At 50.2% G+C, this 22424-nt stretch overlaps 1 protein-coding gene across 4 annotated transcripts in view; it reads right to left on the bottom strand.

Annotated features, from left to right (window-relative positions):
• The window catches only part of XPO7 (exportin 7), a 1985528-nt gene that overhangs the window by 679693 nt on the left and 1283411 nt on the right, over positions 1 to 22424 (bottom strand). The window lies entirely within an intron of this gene.

Raw genomic sequence — 22424 nt, 5'->3', positions numbered from 1 at the left:
CACTCTGCGAGCGGAAGTAACCGCAACTAAAAACACAGTTTTCAGAGCTAACAGCCTCAAAGGGCAAGAATGTAAAGGCTCAAACGGAGCACCCATAAGAAACTTAAGAACAAGGTTCAAATCCCAACCTGGCACCAAAAAAGGTGACGGAGGGAACACATTAGTGAGCCCTTTCAAAAACTGCGAAATTAAAGGAATCTTAAAATAGGAACACTCTTCAGGCGAGCGCTTAAATATGGACAGCGCCGCCAGGTAACCTTTAATGGTCCCCACTTGCAAGCCCCTGTGGGCCAAAGCAAGCAAAAAAGACAAAACCATGGGAATGTCTCATTCAAAAGGATCCACATTCTGAACTCTGCAACAGTCGCAGAACTTTCTCCAACGGCAACGGTACAGAGACTTTGTTGCCGGCCGCCTGGCCGAGAGCAACACCTCCATCACGTCTTCAGGGAGGTCCCAATCCTTATACCTCAACCTTTCAGAAGCCAAGCGTGAAGATTGAGGGATCTGGATGGAGAACCTGACCCCCCTCCCGTGAGAGCAGATTGTCTCGGTAGGGAAGACGACGTGGAGGGCAGATGGACAAGTCTAGATGGTCCGGGTACCACGTCCTCCGGGCCCACGCCGGAGCAATGAGGATCATCCGGGAACCGAACAGCTGTAACCTCCCCAACACTTGCGGGATGACGGGGACTGGAGGAAACGCATACAGCAGTGGGAATGACCACTCCACCACGAATGCGTCTCCTAAGGCTCTTTTTGGAGGAAATTCCAGCGAGCAAAACCTTTCGCACTTCCGGTTGACACTGGAGGCGAAGAGATCCACTTGAGGGGTCCCCCAAAGGGCGAAGATCTCCAGGAGAATCTCCTGAGCCAGCTCCCACTTGTGAGAGATCGTGCTCTGCCTGCTCAGAGCGTCCGCCGTCTCGTTGTCGTCTCCGGCCAGATGAACTGCTGAGATCGAAACTTCCTGCTGGATGGCCCAGAACTCGAGCTGCATCGCCTCCCTGCACAGCGGAAGTGACCCTGCCCCCCCCCCTTTTTGTTGAGGTAGTGCATGGCCACCGTGTTGTCCGTCAGAATCAGGACACTCTTCCCGCGCACAGTCAGCAGAAAAGCCTTCAGGGCAAGCCTGACTGCCCTCAGCTCCAACAGATTTATATGGAGGCTGGACTCCGACGGAGACCAACGACCGCTGACTGTCAACTCGTTGGCATGAGCTCCCCCATCCCGTGAGGGATTCGTCCGTCACGATCGTCACCTCCGGCCAGGCCTGCCAAAATGGGGCACCCTTCATCAGATTGCCCTCGACGGCCCACCACAGAAGGTCCCGGGCTACCGAGGGCGGCACCTGAACAGGGTCCGACAGCCTGCCGGAGGACTGAGACCACTGGAGCTTGAGTGCCCACTGCAAAGATCTCATCCGCAGACGAGCCTCTGGCACCAGAAGAATGCAGGATGCCATGAGGCCGAGCAGTCTCAAGAACTCGGACGCTGAGAGAGCCTGGGCAAACTAAAACTTGTGCACCATCTGCTGAATGTGAAGAGCCCTCACCTGAGGAGGAAAACACTGCCCCAGGGACGTGTCGAGCACTGCTCCGATGTACTGGAGCCGCTGCGCTGGTGTCAAACGGGACTTCTTTAAATTGAGGGAGAAGCCAAGCCTGTGAAGGGAGTGGCAGGTGACGGACAGATGATCCAGGAATTGCTCGGGAGAGCTCCCCCTGATCAACCAATCGTCCAGGTAGGGGTAGACGTGAATCCCCCCTTTCCTGAGATGCGCTGCCACCACAACCATGAGCTTGGTGAAAACCCTCGGGGCGGAGGTCAATCCGAACGGCAGGACCCGAAATTGAAAGTGCAAGTCGCCAACCGCGAATCTCAGGTACTTCTTGTGCTTGGGATGGATCGGCACATGGAAGTAAGCATCCTTGAGGTTGAGAGACACCAACCAGTCCTAAAGTTGAAGGGCCTGGAGGACCTGAGAAAGAGTCACCATCTTGAACTTGTCCTTCCTGAGGAGTTTGTTCAAACTGTGCAAGTCCATGATGGGTCTCAATCCCCCGTCTTTGAAATCAAAAAATAAGGGGAATACCATCCCTTGTTCCTCTCCGCTACAGGCACCAGTTCTATGGCGCCTTTCTCCAGCAGGGCTTGAATTTCCTGTGCAAGGAGCGGATCCGGACTCTTCAAAGAGAGGTTCCCTGGTGGATTGTCGTGAGGCCTCTGCCGAAAAGGAAGACAGTAGCCGTGGGTTATGATCTCCAGAACCCACACATCCGAGGTAATAGCTTGCCACTCTACAAGATGCTGCGCCAGCCTTCCCCCAACCGGCGAACCATGGGACCTGGCCTCATGACCGAGTGGTCGCGGCTGCGGCGTTGCCTGAGGGCAAAGAGGCAACTGCCCGAGCGGCCTTGGCACCTCGAGTACCTTTGTTTCCACCTCTGGCACTCTTACGATGGCCTCTTTGACTGCTAGCTCCTCTCGCTTTACTGAAGGACGAGTAATAGCGAAAGGAACCTCCCCTCCATTGCTGTCCCCTAGGACGAAAAGGCGGAGGTTGGCAAACTGCAGCGCCCAATGACTTCGCTGCAGCTTTAGAGGTCTGCAACCTCTCAAGGCTTTCGTCAGCCTTGCTGCCAAAAAGGTGTTCACCGTCAAAGGGCATGTTGAGGAGCCGGGACTGCACATCAGGAACGAACCCAGACTTCCTCAACCACGCAAACCTGCGCATTACAGTGCTCGCCGCCATAGACCGGCTGACACAATCCGCCAAGTCCAAACCCGACTGAACGGCCTCACACATGGCATCCTTGCCATCCTGAACCATAGCAAGGAAACCATCCCGTTCGTCCCCTTCGGGAATATGATCAGCCGCTAATGCAACACAGTTCCACAGAGCGTGTGTGAAACGAGACAAGGCACATATGGATTTGGCCGCCTGAAGCGCCATACCCCCAGAAGAAAACACTTTCTTCGCCCAGCCATCAAAACGTTTGTCGTCCCTATCCGGAGGGATGGTAGGATACGACGCCTGCTTTGCCAGGGCCGTAGCCGCCTGCACCACCAAACTCTCCGGGGTGGGGTGCCTAGACAAGTAGCAGGGGTCGCTACTGGCTGGACAGTATTTTCACGACAAAGACTTGCCCACTGCCGGGAGACTCTCCGGAGCAGTCCAAGCCGCCGCCACCCTTCTCTGCAAAGCCATATGAAAAGGCAAAACCGGGTCAGTGGGTGGACCGAGATCAAGGATGTCCATGAGATCATCCTGAACGAACTACCCTGGGGGAGCTGACCAACCCAAGTACTCGGTAACCTGAGACATAAGGCGCCGATATGACGAATCGGCATGAGTGCCAGGCTCTGGCCGACAAAACTCCACCTCCGGAGAGGTGTCCAGTCCACTGGCATCATGCAGTGACTGCCTCAGGTCATCAAACTGACTATGGCCCGAGATAAGGTCATCCGGAACCGAAACCGGAACCAGGCCGCCATCAGAGCCTTCATCACCCTCTGAAATGTACTCTAGGCGGGGAGAGGAAGACCTCTGCGGACCAAAGCAGTGCCGGACCTTAGCCATAGCCTTTTTAGGGGCAAACCCCGTGCCACGGGGCCCCTCCGACACTGGCGCCTCGAAAGGCGTCGATGGCGCCGAGCGAGTCGGCGCCGGCGTCAATAGAAAAGGCGTCGAGGGTGCCGAGCGAGTCGGCGCCGGTGTCGACAGAAAAGGCGTCGACGTCGAGCGAATCGGCGTCGACGTCAGCTGCAACGCCTCCAGCATCTGCGGCGTCGACAGAGTCCTCGAAGCCGGAGCTCCAAGCGTGTCTCTCGACAACCTGGGCGCCAATGGCGTCGACGACCCCCTCGAAGACGGAACCTCGGGAGAAATCGTCGACGACCTCGGCGCCACAGGCGTCGACGTCTTCTTGGAAGACGGCACAGGATCACGCGGTCTCGAACGCGTCGAGGACCGGGACCTGGAACGGGCATGGCGAGAACAGCTACCCTTGTCCGAGCGGGACCTCTGCCGCGAGCCGTGCCGACCACCCGAGGCATACGGGCGGCATCTCGACCGGTGCCGATCGACCCCACTCGGAGGCGCAGACGGACCAGTGCCCTGCGATTCCAGAATCGCTAGCATCTGCTTCCCGAAGGAAGCCCATTCCTCTGGTGTCGCTTGCATGGAGGGATAAGCGACCCGCCGACGGGCGGAGTCCTTGGAAGAGGACGGGGAAGGCGACCTATGCCGGCGCTTCCTGGAATGCCTAGAAGAGGCGAAGGAGTGGCGAGACCGACTCCTGGGAGGAGACCCACCGGACTTTCGACGACGACGCAGAGAGTCACCCCTCGAGTCATCGGTCGAAAGCCCCGCAGACCTCGACTTCTGGGGCTTAGACACCCGACCTACCGACAGTTTCTTCTTGCGTTCTCGCAAGGCCTTCACAGTGAGCGACTGGCAGTCGACAGTCGTCCGTATCGTGGGCCTCCCCGAGGCACCAGAGGCAGGCGTTGTGCGAGTCTTGGACCCACAGTCCCCGCAGTTCTTGAAGCTCGGACGCGGGGTCGAAGATGAGAAAGACATCGCCACAAACAGGTCTTCACACCAACCGAACAGGTTCAACAAACCGAGAAAGAAAACAGCAACTCCAACGAGTCGAGGCTTAGCGAGATTCACGAAGCGAACACGTTCGCGGGAAAAATGGAACTGAGGCTATGGGCGTCGTGCGTCCTACTTATCACATCGGGTGACGTCGGCCGTCGGAGGAGGTCCTCGGGGACGGCGCATCGACGCAGGATGCAGACGCAAAAGATTTTCCGAAGCAGCACAGCTGTGGACATTACCTGTCATAGATATGGAATACGTCGGAGGACCCAATCCCCTCGAAAGTTGCATTCTTATAATTCTTGGCAGCATTTCTGTAGGCTTCCAATCTTGAATTATACCAACTCTTTCTCCAGGCATAAAAGAATTTGAGCTTTTGTAAATCTGCATTAAACCACATATTGGATTTCCGAGCATCCGAATATTATTTTCTTTTTTACTGAACTATAGTCTCTGAGATCTCATGAAATGAGTGCAGAAAAAGATTGGTCATATCTTGCAGCAGCATTTAAAACCTCTGTGTAACGCTCACCTAGTCTCTGCTGAGGCGTTGGGGCATGGTTGCAGCCCTCCCAGTGGTTAGATCACCTCCTTCAGGTTTCTCCCCCTGCGGACAAGCTGCGGGCGGTGACAACTGGTGGCACTGCTCCTGCGTGGATATGAGAAAACGAGAGTGCGCTGATTGGTGACTGTTGTACCTCCCAAACCCTTCGACCCAGGGTGCGATTTCTGTGGGCACGTACCGGCCCATAAGGCTCACATGATAAGTATGGAGGATGAGCTCTCCGTCCTGCTACTTCTGGCAGGGGCGATTGTGGATGGGATATAGTTGCTTCAATGATCCCTGATAGGTACAGTCCAGTTCAGCTGCCACTATGTTCCTCCTGGTTGGTGGTAAGTGTCTCTTAATGTCTCTCGTCTTTTCCCCTTTCTATTTTCTGTCTTGGTATTGTTGCTCTCAATGTTGTTGATTCCTGAATAACGTTTTCTCTTCTGCTTTCTTCTAGATAGGTGGAAGAAGATGATGTGCAGAGATGACCACGAAGACGCGCACAGGTGAGAGCAGGATTCCCCAGGTGGTAAGTTAGAGGCAGATGACTGGACTTCTAAAGGTAAGTGGAATCCCAGGTGGTGGTGAACGTTCCGCTGCGTGTAAATGCAGAATAATGCGAAGCGTTTCCCTCAGAGATCAGAACAGCTTATATAGCTGTGCTCGTGGGCACGCCCACGAGGCTTGGCTGCCACTCTTAGTGAGTCAGCACGTGTCAGGCAACCCAATAGCAAGTAGCCCCACCCAAGTGTGCACGTGTGGCTGCTTTAAAGAGTAAAGTTCCAATGTTAAATACACAGTGCACCCAAAATGAAGTGCTATGTCCACAATAAAGATATTTTTTGACCCAAATGAATGTCTTGTTTATTGTTCCTTATGGGACTGTGTCCATCCATGCCCCCTGTGTGTGTGACCCTGTAAGGTCTGTGTCCTTGGCCCGATGACCAAGACACACTGGAACCAGGGTGGCCATCCATGGGTTTAATGTCTCTGGTATGAGGTTCTTAATATTTCTTGTTAATATAAAGATCTTGCCATTGCCTATCTTTCTTGCACAAACTTAATTTTTAATCTGAAAATGAATAAATGAGTGGTCTGACGAGGGGCAAGGAAGAACTTTGAGATCACTAATAATAACGTTATGGGAGGCAACCCAATCCAGCATATGTCCCTTGATATGCGTGGGAACCATTTGCCGAAACCCAAGGTGGCCCAATGCATCCTCAAGAACAAGGGTGGTGGTGTCAGCATCACAACCTACCCACAAATAGAGATCACCCAATATTACAAATGTACTATTAGGTTTGAGAGAGGGTAATGAGAGATTGCTCAAAAGATTTGGGAAGTCTACCCCTGGTGCAGGGGCTCTATATAACAATAACAAGTTGATGGTAGTTGATGGTGGCTTTAGCACTAATACCAATTTTAACTATTTTCAGTCAGGTCTTGAGTCTTAACCTCTCAAATTTTCAAATCGGCTTTGAAAATGAAGGCTACGCCACCGCCCCCTGCCTTTAAAGGGGCGGCGAGACTGGACTCGGCCCCTGAAGCTGAACCCACAGTGCTGGTAATCTTCTTGAAGCCCACATGATGTATAATGATGGGGTTTTGCATTCCTATTTGAGCACATGTCCCATTGAAGTCAGGACCCTACCATTCCTGTCTTCAGTCTCCCCCTCATTAGGAACCGCAAATTCTCTGCTTTACCTAAGACACTAGAGTTAATAGACATAGGGGACAACAAAGGGCTAGAGCCGCTCACGCAGGCCCTAGAGCCAGAGCTGCTGGTCATTTGAGACCCTGGCAAAAACCTATCTGCACTCCGCGCACCTATCGTGGAAACTCTCCCTTTCCAAGAGGTACAGCGGCTATTGGCTTCAGCCTGGCTCTAGCCAAGTTGATAGCCTCTTATACCTCAGAAATACCCATATTGCTAAAGAAAAGACCAGGCTGAGCAACAAGAAGTGAACCTCCTTCCCCGACCTTCATGGACCGCTACAGACCGGCTTGTCCCTCTCGCACTGGCGCTCTGGCGCCCGATTTGCGCAGTTAAGGGCTACTGAACTACAAACCACACAGGATTTGCAGTTCAGATGCACGAGGCAGAACTGACTAAGCTGTGAAAGCGCTGCAGTTTTAGCACGAAATAAACACCAAGGAAGCAAATAAGAGCTCCTTTCCTGCCGAGTTCTATTATACAAGAATAATTAATCGAAAACCAATTAAATTTCTTGTTGCTATCTAAAACAATATTGCACTAGTTAAAACTCATAAAACTGTAGAACAATAAAATCAATATGAGCACAATTACGAAAGTGCAAAGTATAAAAAACGTGTAACAAACACGAACGCTGATTCTCCCAATTTATTTGACAGTTGAACCGACTGAATAAGACTTGGCTTGCCTTGTACCTCTTGAGGCATTTGTAGGTGGGACCATCAAAAATAATTTGTGCAGTATAACCTATTCATCAATGAGAGAGTCCTTACAGTTGCACCAGTCCCACTCAGGGAGCTTGCGGCACATTATGTGGTCTCAAACCCAGCCTGTACATTTGCTTGGACTTTCCATGACATTGTGCCCCAGTCATTGAAAAGGACTGTTCAAGGTTTCTCCACCTCATTGGCCACATTCCAAATGGAATGTGTATCTGGCCAATGTACACATGACACTGATGGAGCACAGCTCTAGGTGGCCGATGCAAAAGATTATTTTGCTCCAACTATCCAATTTCATTTGATGCCTGTAATGAGGAACTGATGCAAAGGCTGTGGTGTGAGACCTTACTATAGTGGCTAGAAAGACTAAGCCTAGGTCCGGGTTCTATGTTTCTGCACAAATAAAACGTTTCTCACTGTAGTGACTAGAGTACTCCTAGTCCTAAGGCCCCTTTCCTCCATCCTGTATGGGTGTCCCCCATATGAGGACGTTACCGGAAACATTGACAGGAAAAAGTACGAGCTTCCCCTTTAAATTTGGCATAGGGTGCAGGGTGCAGCTGTTGGGGCACAGGTACACCAACCAGCCCCGCCCTCTGGTGCCTCTACTCAGTCCTCTTTTTACACGTTGGACGCTAGTACACTTGGCCATATACATTGTGTGCGGTCTACATGCTGGGGATGGAGGAAAGGAGACTTGGGACTATGAATATTCTAGTCATTACAGTGAGTAACATTGTATTACTCATATGTCCTGTCTGCTTTCCTACCATCCTGTATGGGTGATTCCACTGTACTTCGAGAACTGGGAGGAGTAAATGAGCGATTAGTTAGAGGCAAACATTCTACAGAACTGCTTGATGTGAGGGACTAGGAGTAAGCGGCAGATACAACAGTGGCATGTTGATTGACAAAGACTTTCATTAACCGATAAAATGGGGGGGATGGGGAAGAGTGTGAGGAAATCCTAACTAACCCTACCTCCAAGAGGGGTTTCCCTGCCTCAACAAAACTAGCTAATGAAAAGGTCTGTGCCAGATTGTCTAAAGTAAAGCTCACCGCCCTGTGTCCAAATCCTAACCTATCCCTCACAAGCTACACTTAATATAATGTGACAAGTGAAATGTCTTTTGGCTGCCAACCTGCAGCCGAGCTTTGCAGTTCAAAACAAAAGTTCCAATGGGTGTAGAAAAGCATACAAAAGTTACACAAGCCTCGGGGGTTGCTTCATTTTCCCCAGAGTCATCCTAGCCTTATCAAAATTTTTTTTCCTTTGTTCATTGCTCAAGATATGTCCTTAACTAGCCGTCTTGAGGGTACCAGACCCTTTGTGAGCAGACCCGGCTCCTAGGGTACTGCGACAAGGAACAATAGCCTGGCTTTCTCTCCGAGACTGTGCCGAGGGTCCCTGACCCTGTTTCCTCAATAGCCCCTTCTTGGTCCACTCTCTGCCAAGTGGGGTATTCAACGAACTTGCTGTCACTGTCTTTCTCCCTGGTTTCACTTCCACCCACAGCCTTGGTTTACTCTCCAGCCAACGTCTGTGAATGTCAACTGTAAATGCAAAGTTCGTATTTCCTCTTAATGCTCTTTGGGATATGTTTTCCGAATGTGTGTCCCAGACCCCGTTTACTGTGCTGCTGCGTGTCAGCAAATGTTTACATATCTTATTCCTTATTTCACGTAGTGCTTCTCACGTTCCTGGGGTCTTCCCAACCACGGCCTCATCTACCCTAATACTTGCAGGGTGCTGGCGGCTGCTCTCCGATGGTCTTTTTGGCTTCACAAGTGTCCAGCAGCCCAGCAGTGGGCGTTGTGTGCTCCTCCAGTCCCCGTTCCCTGCCAACGTACTTACCCCTCTGCGGGAAGCTTCGTGGGACCCTTGAGGATGCACTGCTTTCCGTAACTCCATAGGCCTCTCTGGTCTGATGACATTTCCGTAGCCTGTCGAGCACCTGGTCCATGCCCAGAGCTAGAATACACCATCGTTCTGTTCCCTCTCTTGTTCTGAATGATAGTGGGCCAATCAGTAGGTTCGAACAACTACACTGCGTGTCTTGAGAAGATCTTCATTACTCTTGCCCTCTTTCTCATCCCTGTACTGCCATTGGATACCTCATGGACGTTTTCCTTCCCAGTGGTTTCCACCTGAGAGGTGTAGGAAAAGTACATTGAGGCATCCTGTGGGAGGGTAAGAGGTTTTTTGAGGGAAGATGGGAGGGTGAAAGGGATGGGAGTAGTTTCTTACCTGTAACTCTATTTCTCCAGCGGTGGTATCTTTCTTGGATTCACATGCTGTGAATGTTTCCCATTGTCAGGCTGTGAAACCTCGGTAATTTAGCGTTTTCCTATGGAAAACTTCGACACTTCAGTGTCCCATCGACATTCTTTTTGGGTGCTTTGGGCCACGCCAATAGGACGTCTGACATAAATAGCCCCGCCTCCACAGCTTCCCTTCAGATTTTAACCTCCAAAGTAGAGGGAACCCGAACCTGGGTTTGCCTGCAGGGGTGGCCCCCGGGCCCATGTGAATCCATGAAAGATGTAAACGTTGCAGAAATGGAGTTACAGGTAAGAAACTACTCCCTTCTCCAGCATTGGATCTTACATGGATTCACATGCTGTAAATAGATTACATAGCAGTACGACCAATGTGTGGTGGTGTATCATAGGCAAACCAACCAATAGCATCGTATGTCATACATGAGACAACAAACCCAGCAAGTGACAGATTAAAAATAGAAAACACCCGAAGCTGCAGGGCCTACCTTACTGAAACAGGTGTTGGAGGACTGCCCTTCCCACCCGCACATACTCCACATGTTGCTGCCCCAGACAGTAATGCCTGGTGAAAGTATGCGGCACCGCCCAAGAACCCGCCTGGCAAATGTCCACCTGTGGACCGCGTAAAATAAGGCTTGGGAGCAACTCTCATAGGCTTGCCAGCTTTTGTGTGACAAAACGAAATTGTAGATGAAACCCAACGGGAAAGTTCTTGTTTGGAAATAGACTGCCCTTTGTTGGAGGGCCCAAATGCCACAAACAGCTGCTTCAACTTCCAGAAGTCCTGTGTACGGTTCAGATAAAACTTGAGTGCCCTCTAAACGTCCAGAGAATGAAGGGCCTTTTCTGCCGGCGTGGATGCATTAGCAAAGAACGAGGGTAAGGAATCGAGGCCAGTTTGTGAAACGCCAATGGCACTTTTGGGATAAAGTGCGGGTTAGTAGCCAGGAGAACCCTGTCCTTCATAAACCTCAGATAAGGTGCGTCAATGACCAGTGCCTGCAATTCTGACACCGTCTGGCTGAGGTAATCGCCACTAGAAATGCCACCTTCCACGAGAGGAACTTCAAAGAAACCGTCGACATTGGTTAAACTGGAGGTTTCATCAACGCCGAAAGAATCACATGAAGGCTCCACACCGGTGCAAACCGTTTCTCCGGGGGAAGTGTTAGAAATAGTCCTTTCAGAAAATGCTTCACCAAGCGATCACTAAACAGAGGAGCAGCATGGTGCCTCCTTGTGAACCTAGAAATCGCTGCCAAATGCACATTGATAGAGGATAACGCCAGGCTTCCTTGTGCCAGGTGTAACAAGTACCGGAAAACCTGAGCCATGGAGACGTATAAAGGTGTTATCTCAGGGTGAACTTCACACCAGGCACAGAATCTCGCCCATTTATGTCGATACGAGACATTGGTAGAAGGGGCCCTTGCTGTCTCCAAGATCCGGCGACACTCCCGGGAGATCCCTAGATAACAGAACTCTGAGTGGTCAAGAGCCATGCCGTCAGGCTGAGAGATGCCGGATTGTGATGCCGTACTCTGCCGTCGTTCTGAGACAGGAGATCTGGATCCGCTCCTAAATGAAACAGCTCTTCCACCGCGAGATAAAGGAGATCTGAAAAACACGTCTGCCTAGGCCAGAACGAGGCCACCAAAATCACCCTGCACCGGTGCTTCCACACCCACTTGATGGTCCTACGAATCAGTGGAAACGGGGGAAACGCATACACGAAGAGGCCCGTCCATGGGAACTAGAACGCATCCCCCATGGACTCTGGATAAGCCCCCTGCTGGCAAATTCCAGAAATTGTTTGTTTTCCATCATAGCAAACAAGTCTATCGGGGGAGACCCCCATAGCCTAAAGATTCTTGCCACCTGTTGCGCCTTCAGCCTCCACTCGTGCAGCTGACTGGCGTCTCTGCTGAGAGCGTCCGCTTGAACATTCAGAACCCCCGGCAGATGGAAAGCGACAATATTGATCCCTTGAGCTAAAGACCAATGCCAAACGTCCTGCGCCTCCGTTGACAGGACTCTGGACTGCGTGCCGCCCTGCTTGATTAAATAGAACATTGTGGTGGTATTGGCCATCAATCCCCTGCCCACTGCACTGCGGATGTGTGGAAAATACCTCAGGGCCCAGTGCACCGCCCTCAATTCGAGTACAATGATATGTAACAGAGGTTCCTCTCGAGACCATAGACTGCGTACCTGTGACTCGTCGAGGTGTGGCCCCCCCCCCACCCTTTTTGGGAAGCGTCTGCCACAATCGTGAATTGGAACTCCGGCTGTATCAAAGGCATACCACTTATGAGGTTGGTCGTGCAAGCCCACCACCGAAGGGCATCCACCAAGCTCTCGACGACCACCATCTTGTCGGACCATAATCCTCGACTCTGCGACCACCTGTCTGCGAGGAACTCCTGCACCGTCCTCATGAACAGAGAGGGATACACAACACCATGGCCCCCAATTGCAACATGTAACCTCGGACCAAGATCAGCGTACCCCCTTTCCACTCGCCTGCCTTAGACTGCAACTTTTCCACTCGCTTGCTGGAAGGTGTTACCAGATTGTCCTGGGAAATAAACTACACCCCAAGAAACACCAATTCTCTGGACGGCGTCAAATATGTTTGTCGATGTTGACAGCGAATCACAGTCGTTGCAAAAGGCCCATGGTCGCTATGAAAGACTCCCTTGCCCGTTCCTGCTACAAACCCCTTACTAACCAATCGTCCAGGTAGGGGTACAAATGATGGCCCTCCCTCTGTAGGAAGGCAGCTACCGGAGCCAGACACTTTGAAAACATCCTGGGGGATGCCTTCGGGCCAAACAGGAGGACCCGAATCTGATAGTAATCCTCTCCAACCGCAAAACGTAGGAACTTGCAGTGTTTTTTCCTCATTGGTATGTGAAAATAGGCATCCTGCAGATCTAATGACACTAGGAACTCGCCCGGTTGCACCGAGCAGATAGCATCTTGAAGGGTGAGCATCCTGAACTTCAGGCGTTGCAGATTCTTGTTCAACGCCCGAAGATCTAGAATAGGCCTCCACTTGCCATTGGGGTTTTTCACGACGAAGTACCGGGAGTACACCCCCTGGCCTCGCTCCACGACCGGAACTGGTCCCATCGCTCCTTTCTCCAGCATGAGCACCACTTCCTGCCGCAAGATTGGACGATGCGGCTGCACCACATACAATGGTGGAATAGGGACCGGAGGAGGCCGAAACTCTGAGTGGCCGAGACGTACCGTATCCAGCACCCAGCGATCAGATGTTATCCATTGGCACTCGTCGACATGGTTCGACAGCCTGCCTCCCAGCAGATTGCCCATATGGCAGTAATTGTTGAGTTTTAGACTGCCTCCCTTTAGCAGCCGAGGCCTGTGAACCTTTCTTTCGCTGAGCTTGAAAGTCCCTCCTCTTCTGAGCCGACTGGACAGATCGCTGATAGCCTTGAGACGAGTAGCTGGAGCGCCTGTAACTTCGATCACTGGAGGAGGCAAACCGGGCATTACCAGAGGCTCCAAGGAAAGCTCGAAAGGAGCGAAAAGAGACCACTTTGCAGGAAACCCAAAGACTTTGCCATCTCAGTATCCTCTTTCATACCTTTCAGGGCCTCACCAATCTTTTCACCGAACAAGTGTTCACCCTCACAGACCATATCGATGACCTTATACTGGACTTCTGGCCAGGCCTGCCATCGGAGGACCACCCCATTATTAATTTGCTTAAACCCTGACTCCGCCTGGCCCAGTGCAATATTGATGCTGTGGTTTGAGGCCGCCTCCTCTCTCGCACCAACAGCATTACCTCCTTACGGTGTTGCTCTGGAAGATTATCAAGAATCAGGGCGAGCCTGTGCCACATCTCGCGATCATATCTGGCCATAATTGCCAAAGAATTTGCAGCTTTCACAGTAGTAGCCCCCACCATCAGGACCTTCTTCCCAAACGCGTTCTGTTTCCTGGCCTCACTGTCCGGGGCCGTCCCACATTTGTGTTGGCTTCTGGCCTTACGGCTGGTGGCCGCCGAAACCACATAATCGTGCGCGGGCTGTGATACGAGACATCTAGGGGTAGACTCAGGAGCCTTGTATTTCTTTTCTAGGTGACCCTTCACCGCAGGCTTAGAAAAGGGGCGGCGCATCGCGCGCAGGCCCTCCTGTCACACGTGGTCGAGAATCGGAACCGAGAAGACCGCCTTCCATTGCTTTCCCATATGGTTGAAGAGAAAGCAGTCATTACGTTCCTCTTCAGGCGCCAGCCCAAACTCCTGACACGCCTTCGCCATCATGCCGTGGAATGCCCCAATATTATCTGGCGAAGATGGTTGTGCTGGACTACTGGGCTCCTCCACCTCAGGATCTGTGTCCCAGGCATGACCCCTCATTGGCGACGAAGACACAGTCGACAGGGTGTCATGCGGAGCACTCTCCGGGTCTGAATTGGTTAACTCTTCCTCATCAGGATGGCTCAGTGGACGCCCCAACTCCACCGGCAACGGCAATGGCAACCGTGCCGGAGGTGACTTCCTAGGGGCCTCACCAGGCAAACCGCCGACCACCGGCACCGCCGGAGTCGGAGGTAGCCTCGCATCCAGTTGCACCAACAAAGACTGGAGCATATTTAATACCTGCAAGGACAGCAGGGATTTCTGATTAACCATTGGGTGAAGGGGCGGCCCAGCCCTGACCCCAGTCGACATCGCGGCCTTGCACTCTGCCGACCCAGAGCCGACGGATCAAAAATCTGCTCTTGTTCCTCCTCCATCCCTGAGGAAACAGAATACGAAGCTGGATCTTGCTGCAAAATGTCCACAGGAAGCATGGGTTCAAAGCTGGCGGACTGCCATGGCCCACCCAACGGCAACAAGCCTTCCGCCTCCATCTGCGTCGACAACAGCAGTGGCCCCACCGTCCGTCAGTGTCATGGACGGCGCTGATGACACCACCGTTGACGATGAAACTGCAGACTGTACCGCCACCATCGACGAGGGAATATCCGTTGACAATCTCATAGTTGAAGCTGCAGCCTCCACAGACTAGGACTTCACAGGAGACCGGACTTTTTGCAATACAAACCGAAACGGTGCTTTGAAGACTCCCCGCTGGATGAACACTTATGATGATCTCTGGACGACGAGTGCTTCGAGGAAGACTCCTTCGGCTTTGCCTGTCCTTTGTCCAACTTCTTTGACTTCTCGGGCCGACCACCAGACTCCTTGGACTTGTCAGGCCGATCTGACCTGGAAAGCGACGAGCCACTCGCCCCCTTTGAATGATGTGACCTGGACGTAGAGGACTTGCTACCTCTCCCCATCTCTGACGTAGGTAACTCCGTCCGTTGCTTCTTAGGAGCGGTTCCGCCGATGCTGCTCGGCGGTGTTCAGAGGTCTTCTGCGCTCTCCCGGGCCGAACCCACTTCCGACGCCATGTAAGTGCCCTCATTTAGCCAACATAAGAGCCATTGGTTACGGTTTTTCAAAGTCTTCTGCGAAAACCCATGGCACATCTTGCAGGCATCCGCCGAGTGATGGGGGTAGAGACAGTAGAGACAGTCCGTATGACCATCACCTTGGAATACCTTCTTATGGCTGCAGGTAGCACAATGCCGAAAGAGAATTTTTCTGGGCCTCAGAAGACATACTGCCAAACACAAAAAGCATGTTCAAACATGAAGAAAGGGGTAAGCCGTGGGGGCGGGGTTATTTATATCAGACATCCTATTGGCGTGGCCTGAAGCACCAAAACAGAAACTCGATAGGACACTAAAGTGTAAAAGTTTTCCATAGGAAAACGCTAAGTTAAAGTTACCGAGGTTTCCCCGCCTGACGACGGGAAAAATTCACAGCATGTGAATCCATGAAAGATCCAATGCGGGAGAAACTGCGGTCTCCACAAGTGGTCACTACTCTCAATGGTGTCCTCTCTCCCCATTAGGTCCGCCTAATGAGTAGTACCCCCAGGGGAACTATCCGGGAGAAGCATCACCTCCCTGTCCTCATGGAAAGGGCCCCCCCATCTAAAGCAGTGATTCGGGAATTCGGATTTGCCACATTGCCCAAACGCTGCATCTGTTCTGGAGCTGGTGCCCAAGGAATAGAACTTGCAGGAAGCAGATAGGGTTGCCCATGTTGCTGCTTTGCTGGCCTCCCAAGAAGCGTGCCTTTGGAAAGCCACTGAGGTCAATTTTGCCCTGACTACACGGGCATGAATCCCTATAGGCACATCCTTGCTTTGCGCATTATACGCCTCCACGATGGCCAACAACATCCACCTGGCGATGAACGCCTTTGACGCTTGCAAGCATGGCGAGGTGCCACCAAAAGTTACTAACAGGGCTTCTGATTATCTTGCAGTTTCTGTACGCGAGAGGTAGAATTTAAGCACGCTCTGAAGATCTAGAGAGTGAAGAGCTTTTCCAACTCCGACTGTGGATTCAGAAAGAAAACAGGGAAACATATCTCTTGATTTAAGTGGAATGGGGAGACCACTTTAGGTAGGAACTGAGGACCACTTTATCACTGTGCAACACTGAATGGCTCAAATACTGAAAGAGCTTGAATCTCACTGACTCTACATGCTGATGTTCGTGAAAATAATAAAACCGCTATGAGCGTAACCCATTTAATATCTACTATAGCGATAGGCTCAAATGGCTTGCGCTGCAATGCCGCTAAAACAATGTTAAATCCCAGATCAGATGCGGCTTGTGCACTGGAGGAAACAACTTTGAAAGACCTTTCAAGTGAGCCCCGACTACCGGATTTGATGCAGAAAAAATGTCTGTCTGATTTCTTGTAGGCTCCTATAGCCACTAAATATATGCAGCTTAGGTCTACCTTAAGCCGTGATTATACAAGCGAAGCTGTGAAAAGTTCTCTGGACTCTTTCGAGACCTCTGCGACTCTCTCTCACACTGTATTCTCCCCTCTGGCCCAACTCACTCTGCAGGGCACACTCTGGATGTTCTGATATCTTCAGACCTTCCCCTTTCTATCTCTCTCAACACTCCTCTCTCCTGGAGTGATCACTTTCTCCTTTCCTCCCAGCTCACCCTCTCTACCCCCACCACCCCCCAGGCCAAGCCAACTCCAGCACTGCCACCCACCTCCTTGGTTATCCGACCCATGAAGCGGGTGTCAGTTGAGGCTTTCGCAGCCACTTTCTCACACCCCCATCCACCTTTGCTGACTCACACCCTGACACAGCCCTTTCCAAGCTCCACTCTGCTATATCCGTTACTCTCGATGTTCTTGCCCCTGTCATTAGGGTCTGCTTGAAGCCCAAAGCCAAGTACAATTCCTGGTACGACCCAGACCTTGTCATCCTCAAAAGCAAGTGAGGGGTGGCTTAGCGGAAATGGCATGCTTCTGGTACATACTCAGACAAACTGGCCTGCCACCTGCTCCAAAGACAATACCGGCTCTGTGTCCGCATCAAGAAGAGAGCTCACATCCAAGCCTGCGTCTCTGCGACATCTAACAACTCGGCCAAACTCTTTAAAATCTGCAAGGAACTAGCCAATCCTTCTGCAGTCTCTATCTCTACTGTCCCGTCCCAGGCACTCTGCATGGCTCTGGCTTCTCATTTCATCTCTCAAACTCAAGATATCCTGTCCCCTCTCTCTTCCTCTCCCCTCTACTCCCTGCTCCTCCTCTGGCCCTTTTTCGGCCACCCCTCCTCCCTCCTTCTCTGCCTTTCCCCTGACAAGGTTTCTAGACAAGTCTGATCTATGAAAGTCTCATCAAAACAGGTTCATCCCTGTTCCTCCAAAACCATCAAGGACCACATGGACTCCCTGGCTCCTGTTCTGGCTGACTTCTGCAACCTCTCCTTTGCCAATGGAGTCTTCCCATCCCCTCTGAAGCACAACCTTGTGCACCACCTTCTTAAGAAACCCTCTGCCGACCCGTCCTTCCCGGCTAACTATCGGCCATTCTCCATCACTCCTTTTCTGGGCAAATTTATGGAAAAGCTGGACATCTCCCAGATTAATCTTCACACTGAATCTGTTGGTTGTCTTCATGACCATCAGTCTAGCTTCAGAGCTGCCAGAAGCACGGAAACTGCTCTCCTGAACATCCGTGAAGACCTGCGCTCCAACCTCGATTCCAACACCCCTGTGTCCTCATCTTACTTGATCCTTCTTCTGCCTTTGACACGGTCAACCATGCCATCCTGCTCAACCGTCTCCGTTATAACCTGGGTATCACTGGTCAGGCTCTGGCGTGGCCGACTTCTTTCCTCTCTGATCAACCCTCCCAGGTCCAACTTGGATCCTTCCACTCCTCTATCTCTACCTGCGGTGTCCCCCAGGGGTCTAACCTCTCTCCCTGGCTGTTCAACCAATACCTGTCACTTCTTGCCCACCACATTGCCGCTCTCTACCCCAACTTTCAGTGCTATGCGGATGACATTCAGCTAATTTTCAGGCTACCTTCAGCCACCTCTTCTCCTTCTTTCATCTCTGACTGTCTGGCTGCTATCCAGGAGTGGTGTGCCACCAATGATCTCTGTCATAATGCCAGTAAGACTGAGATTCTCCTCATCGGCACACCAGCTCGTTCCTTTCCTGTCACTCTCTGGCCGGCCTCTCTAGGCCCTCTTCCTGCTCCCACCTGCAAGGTTAAAAACCTGGCGTCATCTTGAACTCCACTCTCTCCTTCTCTCCTCACATCTCTGACGTTTCTAAGAAGTCACACTACCAGCTGCACCTCCTCAGAGGTATCCTTCCTTTCCTCTCCTTCCCCCAGAAGCGGTCTACAGAGCTCTGGTCCACTCTAGGCTGCACTATTGCAACGGCCTCTTTCTGCCTGCTTCTACTCTCCGCCCTCTGCAACTCATCCAGAAATCTCTGAACTGGCACCCAGTGGCTACGAGGATTAAGTTCAAACCCCTCTGCATTGTCCACAAGGCCTTCTGGGGCCTGGGGTCTCAATACCTTCAACTCTCGCTTCCTAAATATCTTCCTTCTTGGGCTCTTTGCTCAACCGCCTCCAACTCCCTCAGGGTCAGTCGCTTCTCCAAGCAAAAAGTTGGTGGTAGATCTCTTTCTTCGGCTGGGGCCTCCCTCTGGACAGCCTCCCTGAAACTCGAGGAGAACCATCTCCCGTTCCGGAAGCATCTCAAAACCTTCTTCTTTGCTTCTGCTTTCTCTTCTTCTCTCCCCTGCTGAACTCCTGGCTGAAACTGCACTGGTTACCTGGCCACCCTCTGATCTCGGGCCTAGGACCCCTCCCCTGCCAGTTGCACACCTGCACTGCCTCCCTGGCAACCCCCACACTTGGGGACTGTTTTCTGTATCCCTACAGTCATCCACCATCACTTGCCACCTGATGTCTGCACTTACCCATTGCACTTGCCACCAGCTGGCCGCACTTCTCTTATTGTTTTTATTTATTCTTTTTACCCCATGTAATGTACTGTTCCCACCCCCACACTCTTCATTTTTCTCCTTCCCCCTTCTCCTGCATATGCGCGATCTGAATGACACTTGGCCTAGTAGGATTGTTATCTGTCTTCCCTATGTTACCCCTCCCTTGCCGTGCCTTGAAACACTTGTGTATAGGCGCGTTATAAATGTCATAGCATATCAAAAGCCAGCACATCGTCTATACTACGCTCTGGTCGATTCCTGCCTTGTGCACTGAATAATGTGCAAGTTATTGGATGATTGCTATAGTGACTCCAGCTGATCCATATATAACCATTTAGGCTTTAAAAATAAAATGGTTCTTATGCAGATGTTTATAGTGCCTAGCGTGTTAATTGCAGAATAAGTATACATCATAAACCATCATCCAAACAGTGGTGCCAATAAAGACCAGACTGTAACTGTGCTATACCTTTACGAGCTGCTAGAGGTAACCCATAACATAGTCTTTCCATTGAATGTTTTCCTATAGTTTGATACTTCAAACATATTAATATGTGGTTGTGTTGGGTTTACTATACTCCCATCTTAAAGAAATGAATCTGCACCTAGATACTTGAAGTCCAATTGATTGATACTGTACTTGAGTGCACAATACATGATATGTGAATGCTAGTTTATGTAAAAGGGCACCTGCTCAACACAAGTCCATAGCACCACATCAATATATAATCCTTTCATCACATTTTTTGTTAAATCTTTTGAAATACTGCTTTTGCAGCATTACCGATTTGCTCGCTTCTGAAAACACTAAGACTGTTTATATTTCTTGACACAATTCGATACGCACTCGTTTGCTCATGACTAGTTACATCACTAAGTTTTACGTTCTCTTCTTTACAGTACACATAGATGACAACTTGTTCATTTAACTGTATTGAAGTCTGCACTAAGGTACACACTACAAAATGGTACTCATGTAAAAACAATTCGGACTTATTGTCCTTCAATCTTGATGTTTCACTCAGTTTATATTACTCATCTAAGATGGCGTTGCTCACTCTAATCCTGCCGACCATCATTACCGTGGCAACCACCACGCGTCTCGGATTGCAGCTTCGTGAGATATAGCGGACGCTGTTCATATACAGGTACACACTTTATCACTGTAGATTACATCCACATATAATACCCTTTGACCTTATATTGATCAACCTCTGTTTGATCGGAACAGACGCCGTACAACACTATGAATACACCAAACACGTTTTGTGTGCCCCATTGAAAGTCAGCGACTTGAACTGTGTAAGCTGACTGTGGTCTCCGGTGGCCATCACCATAGTAACCACCACGCGCAACGCTATGCTGCTCCCGTGGAATACAATCGCCTGAGAAAAGTACACTTTTAAATATACAAACTATAGATGACAGGCTTCTGTTATGCATTGAGCAGTGTTTTTTTTTTTTTTTTTTTTTTTTTTACAGAGTATTTATCTGCTCTTCTCCCACTTAGAGTACACATTGGAGTACGAACCTGCAGGATAACTTTGGGCACGTTGTGCGACGATACGCTAGTTACGAATAATATGTATTCATGCAACTTTCCCGGCTCCACATGAGTGAGTCTATTTATTTCCTCATTTACATTAATACAGTGTGCCTTTACCAGATGTACAGTTTAACCTATTCCATTCTTTAGTTTTCAAGATCTTTTATTAACCCACAGATAAGGTTAGCTAGATTGAATCCATTGAGCACATTTATCCTGCGTTATCTCGACCTGAAGGATTCATTCATCGCGCCCTAAGATAAAGATACCTCCTTCCCCTTACCCCGAATGTTAGTAGTAACTTTCATTTTTTACTTGCTTTTCCTTACTTTTTATTGTTTTTTTTTCAATCATTATAGCTCTATGCCGACCACTACCCGCGTTGTGGCACTATCTTTGCCACAACTCGTACATGAAACATGCCATTCCTCTTTAAAAAACACATAATGAGCTAATACTATGCCATAGTCACGCTTAGCAATACTGATGACTTGTGAATTGGTGCTCACCGGGTGCCCTTCAGACACTCTGTCTTTACCAGTATGATACTGGACGGTGTCTAGTCAAAGGATCGAATCAAAAGGGTCGACAGGACAAAGGATCGACACCAAAGGGTCGACAGGACAAAGGATCACATTTATTTTTAATGATATATATATTTTTTAGGTGTTCGTTTTGGGAAAAAAAAGTTTTTTAGCAAAAAAAGGGGTTTGGGGGGGACTTATGTACCTTCTATTTCTGCACTCACGTTCTTTCGCAAACGCTATGCATTATACTTCACCATTTGTAATATATTCTTGTTATACTGGATTTTATGGTTATGAAAAACATACTTATGGGAATTATTTTTCTTTTCCTTTATTTAAAAAAAAATGCTCCTCAGTTCAATTAGGCTCAAGAAGTAGAGGAAAAAACCTCGAAACGCGTCAGACAAGTATATTGAACTTTTGGATGTTTTCTTTTGCAGTATCGTCAATATACCTATACTTGAAATTTTCTTTTTGATTAAATATCTTTAACCCTACACACTGATTTTGTTGTTCAGCATAATTGAACGTTCTTGCCTGTTTAATTTTGATTGAATTCTTGACTGTGTTTGGACGGTACACTATAGTGTGCAGGGGATGGGAGGGTTTCAAATTTGGATCCTCTTATTCCCTTCATCCATCTGATCCAGAGCCAAGCTGACAAGGCTAGAAATTCTGACACTGGATGAACCACTGCTCCCTGTTGTTGTGTGAGGATCCCCTGTGACTGACTGCACAAGGTGATAGGGCCATGATTGGCCAGCTGCAGCAGGTCTAAATACCAGATCCAGGACGGCCACCAAGGCACCATTAGAATCATTTTGCACCCCACAAAGTTCTGAATCAATGTCTGAGGCAGACAAGACGGCGGGAAGGCATAGCAACAGAGGTTGTTCCAGCTGATCTGAAACGCATCCCCCAGAGAATTGACTCCTTGGCACGCCCAAGGCGCAAATAGGTGGCATTTGGCGTTGTGCTCCAATGCAAAATGATTCACCTGTGGATGGCCCCACCAACTGAAAAGTGGGAGGAGGGAGCTTGCCTGCAATTCCCATTCGTCAACCGATTCCTGCTCAGCCCGTCCCCGCT

This window comes from Ambystoma mexicanum, chromosome 10 (genome assembly GCF_040938575.1).
Source record: "Ambystoma mexicanum isolate Mex_15411 chromosome 10, UKY_AmexF1_1, whole genome shotgun sequence".
Lineage (NCBI taxonomy): Eukaryota > Metazoa > Chordata > Amphibia > Caudata > Ambystomatidae > Ambystoma > Ambystoma mexicanum.
The sequence above is the reverse complement of the archived record's forward strand: the minus strand, read 5'-3'. Positions and strand labels throughout refer to the sequence as shown.